This window comes from Diabrotica virgifera, chromosome 9 (assembly GCF_917563875.1).
Source record: "Diabrotica virgifera virgifera chromosome 9, PGI_DIABVI_V3a".
NCBI lineage: Eukaryota > Metazoa > Arthropoda > Insecta > Coleoptera > Chrysomelidae > Diabrotica > Diabrotica virgifera.
In genome coordinates this window covers 143,496,741-143,507,135 of record NC_065451.1, presented here as the reverse complement: position 1 = coordinate 143,507,135, position 10,395 = coordinate 143,496,741, and positions in this window count along the sequence as shown.

The following is a 10,395-nucleotide window of genomic DNA, read 5'->3' as shown; positions in this document are numbered from 1 at the left end:
TTATTAACCAATTCTATATTGTAGAAAATTTAATTACGCAACTTTTATGTCAGTACAACTTTTCTCGAAAATGAATACTTTTAAAGTTATAATCAAAAAACCATGAAAAAAATCGAATTTTTCCTTAATTTTTTGACATTTTGATTATTTAAACAATGTTCCGGACCTTTTTGAGAGGGAGGATAACTCAAATATTATTATTTGATTTATTTTCAAGCAATTTCTGCAAAAAAATTTGAGTCACCTCTCAAAGTCCAAATGTACTAATATTTTTACAGATGCGCCCTGGTCTATAGGAATACTCCCCGAAGCGCAATTCGGATTTAGATCAGAACATTCTTGCGAACTCCAAGTACTACGATTGACAGAGTACATCACGAAAGGCTTCAACGAGAAAATGTACACAGCAGCTGCATTTCTCGACTTCAGTAAGGCATTTGACAGAGTCTGGCATGAGGGACTAATCCACAAAATGAACGATTATGGGTACAGCGGGCGATGACATGTCTTCTGGCTTCATACTTGGCCAACAGGAGGTTCAGAGTTCGGAGGTCGGAACCCCTGAGGCGGGTGTGCCGCAGGGAGCCGTGCTGTTACCATATCTGTACACCATATACACTGCAGATACACCTAAAAGTAACAGAACGATCCTAAGCCTATATGCAGATGACACTGCTATAGCAGCATGCAGCAAAGACCCAGACCTGACAGCAAGACATGTACAAGGAGAACTAAACCGACTATTACGATGGTGCGTAAAATGGAAGATTGCACTAAATCCAGATAAAACTCAGGCCGTCATGTTCCGTAAAAGATGGGGAACACCGAACACAGAACTAAGCATGGACAATAACCAAATAGAATGGGAAAATGAAGCCAAATACCTAGGCGTAACGCTAGACAGAAAATTAACATTCACACAACACATAAAGCTAACAGTAAATAAAGCCAAAGTACTAAGGAAACAACTAGCCCCAATAATTGGGAGAAAAAGCAAATTAAGCATCAAGACGAAACTCAGAACAGCCAATAGCATAATCCTGCCCACCTTAACATACGCATCAGCAGCTTGGGGACATACGTGCAAGTCCAACAGGAAGAAATTACAAGTCAGCCAAAACCACATAATCAGAGAAGCCCTAAACGTGCCCAAATATGTACCACTGCGCTACATATACCGGGACACAGACCAGAAAAAAATCCTAAGGACCATGGACGAAAAAGCGTATGACATCTTCACCAATACAAGAAATCACCCCAATAGGTGGCTAAGGGAATTAACGGATTATGACGAAAACGTTAGAACGGTACATAGACGGCCTAAACAGCAATTACAGGGATACAGACAGGTCCCAGCAGAAGAACATGATGTCTGAGATAGTTACAGAGTAGTCAAACCCCACCGCGCAATAAAGGTAGAAAAAAAAAGATCATGCTCTGGGGCCCGATCGTCGTCAGACGATTCGACGCCAGATCGTGCTCACCAAAAAAATACATAAAAATATACTAACCCACAAAAAAATATATAAAACTAACAAAAGACCCTTTATTGTCGCAACCATGTTAATATTAAGTATACTTTGAAAATTAGTGAACACTGACCGTACCCACTCGGCTCATACTCAACATTAAGGGTACAAGGGACCCCTCAGGTCACCTTGTACAAGCCACTTAGGCTTCAGGCCCTTAAGGCAGGTCGAATGAGAGACCTAATCGTCGCGAAACTCTGAGCATCGAGGCCATGGGCGATAACCATGGGCTCGATGGCCAGACTCATCGGGTGCCCAGCTGCCGAGGAGAACAAAATTACTTTTGCCAATTCGGCAGCTGAGTGACCGAGCTCACCACACGGCTCCTCGCGGAGAGATATCAACCTAGGTTGGTGCCTCTCCGAGGGGAGACACACTCTTAGGGACTTCAGTCCAAATTCATGTAAATACCAAAGTAGAATCAGTAACGTAAATAGGGAGAAAAGCTACAAAGCTACCCCTACAGTGAGGTGGCCTAACCACAACCATGCTAAAGCGAAGGGTGTTTCTTTTTCCCAAATCACCCGACGCAAAGATCATAGCCTCCCCGCGTATGTCACACGTTGGGGAGGGGTGGAGGAAAAAACCTGGGGGTCAGATAGGTACCGATCCAAAATGATTTGCTCTTTTGGAGCGTGACCGGTTTGATCTTCGGACGTGTGGGTCCCGCTGACTAGCAGCAGCACACATATGTCCCTAGGGGGTTGCGATGATCAGCGAGTGTGAGTGAGTGAGTGATACATTATGAAATTAACTATTCGCATAACACAAACACAAATAGTTATGAATGATCTTCTAGAAAAAGCAAAAGATGTTCGTAATAAGATTAATAGGTACGAGGCAGCGGTAGCCAGACTGAAATCAGTAAGGATGAAATGTAGCGCTAGGATTGAAGCGAATGGGCATAAGATTAGTCGACAGTACAAAATCCTGAAAACTCTCCATACAAAACTGATCGCGGTCGAAGAAGATCTCAAACAAGAGATTGCGGAAAACATGGAGTTGGCCATAGAAATTCAATCCAGAAAACTCATATTTTTAAAATAAGATTGATTTCACTTTCACCAAAAAACGGTTCTTTTTAGAGCCAAAAATATTTGAATGTGTAAGAAATTTGATAACAATGATTGGTTATCTTTTCAGAAAGTTGTCATATTTTTGCGGTACAAAAATTGGTTAATTCTATTGATTTTGCTGTTTTACTTTATTGGCCTCGACTATCGATTATCTCGACAAACGACCGTCAAAAAATTTTTTAGCCAAAATATGATAATCATAGTCTGTATAATAACCATACTTAGGAGGAAGAGGACTTATGGATGAAGATGAGCAATTAGATAAACAAATTGCTAATTTAAGAACTAATTTTCAGATGCAAGCTGAAACATCTACTCTACATCGCGCTATCTGAGCAGTAGATGACACAACACCGATCAAACTGAGGGAATCAGAAATGCGCATAAACCACCTCACTAAGGACGAAACAATGCGCAACTGTATGGATAAACCTCTGCACGGACGACATCTCAATGAGGTCAGCCAAAAATATGTCGACAATGCAGCGTCGAACTATTGGTTGACATCAGGAAAAGTGTTCCCTGAAACGGAGAGTTCTTTACTGGCCATTCAGGATCAGGTTATACCAACCAGAAATTACCTGAAATATATCGTCAAAGACCCTCAGGTTCAAAACGACAGATGCCGATATGGATGTCAAGCCCAAGAAACCATCCAACATCTTACAGGGGGCTGTCAGGCATTTGCTGCAACTGAATACAAGGAACGGCATGACGCAGTGGGAAAAAGCCTTCATCAAGAGAGAGCGATCAAGCTGGGACTTCTCCAAACGGACCATCTCCCATATTATCAATACGTCCCTGAGAGTATGCTTAAGGATGGCAACTACAAGCTATACTTTGACCGCACTGTGCTCACAGACCAAACAGTGGCACATAATAGACCAGATCTCGTACTAGTTAATAAATTAACAAGATAACACTAATTGATGTGGCGATACCTAACAACAATAATCTATGTAGTAAATTTACTGAAAAGATCGCCAAGTACAGAGATCTGGAAATTCAAATACGAAGGCAATGGAGAATGCAAAGTACCCAGAAGATACCGTTTATTATGTCTACTACTGGAGTCATTCCGAAGACCCTCCTCGAAAGCATAAAAAGCTGGGTCTGAATGAACATCTTTATAAGACGATGCAGAAAGCTGTACTTCTCGCGACGGCCAGAAGTGTACGAAAATTTTTGGGAGATACACCTGCATACCAAGTCATCTAGGGCTCGATAACGTGGAAAGAGTTCCACCAGAGCTCAATCCTTTTGATACCGTAGGTATCTGGGATGAGTCAATTTACCGTATGGCTAAATCTGGAAAAATATAAAAAAAAGAAAGTCTAGTTTCCATTTTTCCAGAAAGTTTTCAAGGGTCACCCAACCAACTTTGACCTCCTCGACACTGCTTGAGTCAGTATACCATGTCTGTTGCTAGGTAACAATAGGATAAAATTAATACAAAAATAAAGTAATTTCTAAAAATAGTACAAATAATATTGAGAATATTTTTTAATTTTCCTTCGTAAGATTTTAATACTTATTCTATTTTCGACCAAGACAAAGAAATTTAAAAAATAATAATCTGTGTAATAATATATAGTCAGGCAAATATGCAGGCTGAAAAGGAAGATATATGCGCATATATATGCATATTATTTGTGTCAAATATGCATGTATATGCATTTTTTTATGTCAAATATGCATGCATATGCATGTATTATTTGTGTCAAATATGCATGTATGTACATAATATTTTAAGTATGAAAGTTGCAGTGTTACTATTTTATTTTTCACCAATTCTTTGGAAAGTATAAGTGGTTTGGAAGAATCTACTGGCTTCAATTCAGCACAAATTTCTGCATAAAGCATTGCAGCCTCTAATCAAGTACTCATCTAGTAACAATAGGTTTTGGTGGAAGAGGAAGATTAGGCAAATGTTCTTTATACAACTGATATCTTATCTCCCAAAAAAATCTATAAAACTAACAAAAAGACCCTTTATTGCGCAACCACGTCAATATTAACTATTACTTGAGAATTAGCGAACACTGACCGTACCCACTCGGTTCATACTCAATACTAATGGTACAAGGGACCCCTCAGGTCACCCTGTACAAGCCACTTAAGCTTCAGGCCCTTAAGGCAGGTCGAATGAGAGACCTAGTCGTCGCGAAACTCTGCGCATCGAGGTCATGGCCGTTGGCCATGGACCAATTTGACAAAGGAAGAGATCATTAAGAATTTTAAAATACTTAATGATAAATATTTTCGACTACAACGAGCATCTCAGGCAAAGAACGACACCTTCGTATTACTTGAACTATTACACGACAATGAAGTACAACACTGCAGAAACGAAATTCAAAGGCAAGATACTAAGATTCTGAAGCTTGAAGGTGACATTACTAGTATACTGAACGAAAATAGTCGGTTGAGTATCCAGCAACAAAAGATTGAAGAGAAAAATAAAGATCTTAAAGAAGAGTGTAATGACTTAAGACCCAAAATTCAGAGTTTGTGCACGACTATTAAAGAAGTGCATCAAATGATTGAAAATGTTGTAGGAGATGGTAATAACTAATCGTGTTACTGTTATCTTTGACAAAAAACGGCTCTTTTTAGAGCCAAAAAATGTCTAATAATGTAAGGGATTATTAAAATTAACTAGTTACAATATTTTTAAATTAATTTTTACTTGTACATTTTTTTTTTTTTTTTTTATTTAAAGTAAGCCGCATCAACCATATTGGTTATTAGCGGATGGATTTAGTGTATACAATAATGACTAAAAATTACATAATTATATGTGGTACAATATGTTACTGTCTCTTAAAAATTTCACAATATTTTCACTGGTACAGACACTAAAGATCTCCGTTATAACTGATGGTATGTTATAAGTTAGTCTTTCAGCACTATATTTGGGACACTCTGTTAATACATGTTTCACTGTTAACGGCACATCACAACTCGTACATTTTGGTTGAGGTTCCTTCTTCATTAGATATTCATGTGTAAGTTTGCTGTGTCCTAATCGAAGCCTGGTTAATACTACCTGAAAGAAACGGCTAGGAGTGTTGTTATTCCATCGTCCAAAATTTGGTTTTATTTCTTTCAACTTTGAAGATTTTTCTTCCCAAAATTTAGTCCAATTACATATAAGCTTTTGTTTGAAATACGGTTTGAGATCTTCTGCTAGTGGTTTCATTATCGGTCTGATATTTGGAGAATTTGCTATTTCTCGAGCGTTTTTATCAGCTAGTTCGTTTCCTTTAATGCCTATATGTGACGGTACCCACACGAAGACTAATGTTTTGTTCTTCAGCTGCTGCATCTTGTTTTTAATTAATTTAGCAATCGGGTTGCAGGTGTACATTTTTGATAGTATATGGAGGGAATTAATTGAGTCAGTAATAATAAGGAATTTTTCTGATTTGACTGTTTGTATATGGTTTAGAGCTCTGTATATTGCATACATTTCTCCAGTTATCACAGTGGATTCTGTGGGCAATTTGAAGCTTTTTATTGTGTCTCTTATGACAAATGACGATCCTACACCAGAAGTTGTTTTAGATGCATCTGTGTAAACTTGGATATATTCAGGGAAAGAAGAAAGTATTCTATTATAATTGCTTATAAATATTTGTGGATTGGTTTCGGATTTATGGTATGATAATAGTTGTAAATTTAAAGTAGGCAAAGGTATTAACCAGGGAGGTGCCGTGTTTACATTTGCTGAATGTGTTGAGGGAAAGTTAAAAATTTCAATAGAGTTTAAAATGTTTTTGATCCTTAATTGAAATGGTAAATGTGTCCTTATGTTGATATTAGATAACGATGACTGAATAAGAAAAGGGTTGTCAGGTTGTAATGATGATTGTTTTGAAACGTAAGATAAACTAAGTAATTTTCGTCGTTCATGTAATGATGGCTCTCCAAGTTCCCACTCGAGGCTTGCAACAGGAGTTGTTCTGTAAGCTCCAGATATTATGCGTAATGCATTGTTGTGTATAATGTCTAAGATTTTTAAATTTGACTTTGACGCTGAAGAATATGCAATACATCCGTAGTCCAATTTTGATCGGATTAGGCTTCTATACAACAGTAGTAATGTATCTCCGTCAGCACCCCATTGTTTGTTGGCTAAACATTTAAGAAGATTTATACCATTTTGACATGATATTGCCAATTGCTTAATATGTGATTTCCAACTTAAAGTTTCGTCGAATGTTAAACCTAAATATTTTATCTCTGTACATCGTTTCAATAACTTTGTGCCGAATTTTAAGGTAGGTATGTTAGTGTGAATAGGCTTTTTGGAAAAAATAATATATTGTGTCTTGTCAGCTGAAAAATTGAATCCACTCGTATTAGACCAACTATCAATTTTGTTTAGTTCTTCTTGTAAAAATTTGACCATGGAATTAATATTTTTTCCTTTGACGAACATTATCATGTCATCAGCATATAATCTAGCCTGTGCAGGTCTCTTGAGATTTTTTATAACATCATTCATTGCAATTAAAAAAAGTGTAGGGCTAATTACAGATCCTTGTGGTGTTCCATTGTCCTGAGACTTAATAGTAGAATGTTCTCCATTACTTCGTACTGAAAATTTGCGTTGATGTAGAAAGTTATTCAAAAATGCTAACATGTTTCCTTGAATTCCCCAAGTCTGTAGCTTTTTTAATATTCTGTATCGCCATGCCAAATCAAATGCTTTGTTGATATCAAAGTAAACAGCTATGCATTTCTGTTTGTTACAGAAGGCTTCATTAATTTGACTTTCTAAATGTAAAACATTATCTGTAGTGGATCTTAAGGGACGAAATCCAGCTTGTTCCGGTATGAGTAAATTGTGATGTTCCAAATGCCACATAAGTCTATTATTTATTATTTTCTCTAGCAATTTGCAAGTAGAACATGTAAGTGATATTGGCCTATATGATTCTGCTGCTGTTGCCGGCTTATTAGGTTTTAGAATAGGGATGACAATAGCTTGTCTCCATAAGTCGGGAAATTTTTGTTTACACCAGATTATGTTAAAAAGGTTCAATAGGAAGTCTAAAGCTTCGTTAGGTAACTGTTGTAGGAATATTGCGGGTATGTCATCTGGGCCTGGTGATGTGTTTTTTAACATTTGGACAGCTTCTAACAGTTCTGTTTTATTAATTGGAGTATTTATATCATCGTTACTAGCTACAACTTCTATTGGATTTGCTTCTTCTTCTTCCCGATAACGTAAAAAAATATTGTTGTAATTTTCATTTGTAGACTCTTGTCTGTATGTTTCAGCTAATTCTTCTACAATTTTTTTGTTTTCAATAATTAGGTTTCCATTTCGTTCTAGGTATTTTATTCCATTTTGTGTATTGACGCCAGCTATTTTCTTTACTTTTTTCCATGCGGATGACATGTTAGTATTCCTGTTAATACTTTGAACGTATTTTTTCCAAGACTCTTTTTTAGATCTGGTAGTAATTAATTTTGCATATGCCCTTTTTTTCCTTAGCTCTATCAAGTTCTCATTAGTTTTATGTCTTTTGAAAGTATTTAATGCTTTTTTACTTTGCTTTATTGCCAATTCACACTCTTCATTCCACCAGGGAACAACTTTGTTTTTTGCTATGTACTTTGTTTTTCCCATTGCAATTGTGGCGGCTTCAGTGATTAAGTTATTAAACAATTTTAAAGTTAAGTTTATGTCTTCTTCACTTCTAGGGATATTTGATATTTCTTCGGTAATTTTTGTTTTAAAGATGTTCCAGTTGGCTTGCTTAATTTTCCACTTTTGAAAAGGATTGGTTTTTGTTGTGGGGTTGGAAATTTTTGTTATTATTATTGGATAATGATCACTTCCATATAAATCGTCTACGGTTTGCCATGTATGATTTAGTAACGTCGATGGGTCAGAAATAGACAAGTCAATTGCTGAAAAATTTCCAGAAGCTGCGTCGAAACGAGTTTTAGCTCCATCGTTCATTATTGTTAAATTCAGGCTATTGATTATGTTTGCTAATAACTTTCCATTTTTAGTAGTTTTTTCGGAACCCCATAGGAGATTATGGCTATTAAAGTCACCAAGAATTAATTTTGGTGATGGAATTTGCATAATTAAGTCGGAAAGTTCATTTCCTTGGATATTATGGTTCGGGGGAATATAAATATTACATATGTTCATTTTTTGATTAGTAACTGTTGTTACTGTTACTGCTATTGCTTCTAAGTTTGTATTAATTGTGATTCTGTGTACTTGTAAATCGGTTTTAGTATATATTGCAACACCACCACTGGCATGATTTGTCTGTCTATTTTGATAGTAGACATTATATGACTTCAAGTCACACACATTGTTGTCTTTAAAATTAGTTTCTTGAAGACATATAATATCAGGAGAATATTTCCTAATTAAAACCTGAAATAAGGGTAGGCGGGTGTGAAAACTGTTTAAATTCCACTGTAAAATATTATTATACATGAATTATATTTTTATTTAAATAATTAGTTTTGAGATACATCACTGTCGAAGTCAGATGAAACAGAAAGTCGGAGCACTTCTTTAGTTAATTTTTTAGTTAGTCTAGTACATTTGATTTTCATTTTTCGATCTTCAGTCTGCGAATGTATTGCATTTATCATATCTATAAGAGATGGAATATTTTCGGTATAGTCTTTAGCAATGCTTAATGCATCACTACTACCGTGAGTATTCTCTAATAGGTCAGTGAATTGTTGACTATCGAGTGGGAACTTAGGATTGTGGTTGTCAATGAAATTGATTATGTTTTGGGGCAGTTCTCGAAATTCTAATGAGGGTTTGCCTTCCGACTTCAACTTTTTCTTTGGAGCTTTTGGGACAGGTTTTGTAAAGTAAGAGTTTGCTTCTGAGGAATTAGTAATATCTGGTGTATCTTCTGGACTAGATGTTGCATTTCGTTTAGAGGTCGTAGGATTAGTTATTGAAGTTGTTTGAACTTCAAAAGAAGTGGGTATGTCGTGATTAGGCTCATTGAGTATAGGAGTAATTGGTGTTTGTTCACATATCATTTCAAAGTTAGTAGTATTTGATATAGACTCACTTGAATTATTGCTGTCTGAGGGATTGTCTAGAGAGGAACTTTGTTGTTGTGATTTAGTATATGGAGTAGGAGCTTGGAGTTGGAGGCTGGCACATCGTGATGCCAAATGACCTGGTAGTTTGCACTTATAACATAATGTATCTGTTGTAAGATATATGTGATATGTTAAGTCATCATGATAAATTTCTAATACTTCGGGAATTTGGAAATTATCTTCTGGAGGAGATATGTACACCTGCCTTCGAAAACTAAGTATGTGACTATACGCTGGATCAGGTGCTCCAATTCGTAAGAATGTGATAGGTGACATTAGCTGTAATCCAATAGTTTTTAACTTGGTTTCCAATAAATTATGTGGAATTGTGGGACTTACGTTGGATAGAACAAGTCTTTGTGATGGGGTAACTAGCTTTCTTACTGGTATTACTGTGTTATTAATTTTAATAGAATTATGTTCTTTTAAAAATTTGTCTACCACTGATTTACTTGATAAGTATACACAAACACGGTTGTTTGAAATCTTGGATGAAAATATAATGTTTTTTGGATCTACAATTGGTCCGAGTTCTAATAAGTAATCTTGTAGTTTGAGGCCCTCTATTGCAGAAAAGATAATTCCCTGTTCTTTGCTTGGATAAGTTATTGGTGAATGAGTCAATGCTGTAGAATATTTTTTAGTGTTTGGTGAGTTATCAGTATCAATAATACCATTGCTGT